Genomic DNA, 2,248 nt, shown 5'->3' on the forward strand with positions numbered 1-2,248 from the left:
TGCATGCATGCAGGATATTTCTTGGAACTTAATTAGCCTATTTCTGTTGCTTGAATGTTATTAGTTTTCTAAGATATATTTTATTAGTTAGAATTTAAATTGCAATTTCTATTTACCATGTACTTTTGGTGGTAAAAAGGGCACATTGCTTGAACTTATGTAGAGACAAGCAATTACTTTAGGCTCGTGAGTTTATTTTAGAGCTCATTATAAGCAGGGTTTTTATTTTATCTTCACAAAAAAGATAGTTATACTATTCCATGTCTTGTACAATTTCAGATAGTGTATGTCTTGTTTTGACAAACCTAGTCAAGAGGGCAGGGTTCCTGCAATGCCGTTAAGAAGAAGAGAGTTGATCCGTTAATAAGAGAAACCGGATCCGGAATCCATACAAAGCACATTTAACTAAAGAAAACCAGCAAGCACACACACACCCCTGTAGCTAGACCCAAGATCACCGAATATGCCTCACACTCAACCAAGTCGAGCTCTGCAACCTCAAGAGCACCCTTGCTAGAATTTTCTTCAATCTCATCCGAGCAGCAGATAAGCCTATATTACTAGAATTTTTCCGTGAACTCAACATGTTCAGAGTTTCAGACTACACCAGACCAAACTCTGTTTTAGTTTAGCAGGAATTGACTCTATTATTGCTAGATTTATACCGACAACTGAACATATCCAGAGTTACAAATCACACCAGAGTACACCCCGGCTCACTCTCCCAACTGGGGCATGAGCGAGTTGTCTTTTTAGCGCTCGACATAAAAATCCCAAAAGACGTAGTGCGCCAGCTAACTCGTGACCTCATACTCTTGAACTCCCACTGCTAGTCACTAGAAATGAAGGCTGTTGGTTATTGATAGGATGCGCAAAATATTTAAGCACAAACTGCAGCGTCGAGATTTGAAAACGTTTTAACAAAAAATCAAAACATTTCTTTTTTTTAAAAAAAATCATCTCTAAAAAATCCATTTTCTTTGAAATATGTGGACGATTTTTGGACTTCCAAACACTTTTTTAGAAAACACATTGTTTTTGGAAGCGTGAATAGTTTTTAAAGTGCGACCACTTTTTTGAACATTTCGAACATTTTTTGAAAGATATGAACTACTTTTGAAAACATGAACTTTTTTTAAGGGAACAAATTTGTAAAGAAGACAAAATTTTAAAATTCCAAACATTTCTTGTACTTTCGAACATTTATTGCAAATTGTGAACTGGATTTTAAATTCCAAACAAAATTTTAATACTTTTTGAAAAACATGATTTTTTTATATATATTCTGGACATTTTTTTTAATTTTTGAACAAAATTTTAATAGCTAAACATTTTGTGAAAATTTTGCATCTACGAAAAAAGAAATAGAAAAAACAAGAAAATAGGTGTAGAAAAAGAAACAAAAAAATTAAAAATAGAAGAAGAAATGAAACAAAATAAAACTGGACGGCCTCGCACGTATGACAAGTGGGGCATGCCCACTTCGTCGTCCCTTGGGAGTTTTGACTCCTTTTTGCCGCAGCGAATGGCAAATAGGAGATTCCATACAAAACTTATTCTTTGATTGCATTGTTGCAAATGTACTTGGTTTATTGTGGCTGATATCCTGAAGATTGTTATACCGTGCTCTTTCAAATCCCTAATTGTCTTCTGGTTGTAGAAGAAGCAGGGTGATGTTATTATTATTTTAGTTACTTTTACTAACTTGTGGAGTTTATGGCTGCTACGTAATGATTTTATCTTCCGGGCACGAAAATGACGAAACTTGAAATGCATCTAGAGTTCGGTAGAGGCTTTTGTTCGTCCATGAAAAGTGTTGTGTACAAATGCCTAGGCTACTCTGCTCCTCAAATGCCCGTGGTTGCTCGATCTTCATCATGGGGAGCTCCTTAGGATCACATGGAGCTGATCTTCTTAGTATTTGAAGGTTACTTTGGTAGTAGATTTTGATGCTGCTACTATCTATGTAGGCTACTATTCATTTGTAACCTATTAGATGCCTTTTGAACCCTGCGGGGGATTCCAAAGATTTTAATAGTTCCATCGCTGTGAGCATTGGAAGACGCTCCTCTGCCGTGCGCTACGTGCCGTTGGGCCACTGACATGTGGGCCAGGTTCTCAAAGGGCCCATATGTCAGTGACAGAACGGCAGGCTGCCGTATGTCAGAGGATCCTCATCCGTGAGCATTGAGTGTGGTGGTTGTTGCCTCTGCTTTAGAGCAAGTACAATAAAGTGATGTGATGAGAC

This window comes from Triticum dicoccoides, chromosome 1B, assembly GCF_002162155.2.
Source record: "Triticum dicoccoides isolate Atlit2015 ecotype Zavitan chromosome 1B, WEW_v2.0, whole genome shotgun sequence".
NCBI lineage: Eukaryota > Viridiplantae > Streptophyta > Magnoliopsida > Poales > Poaceae > Triticum > Triticum dicoccoides.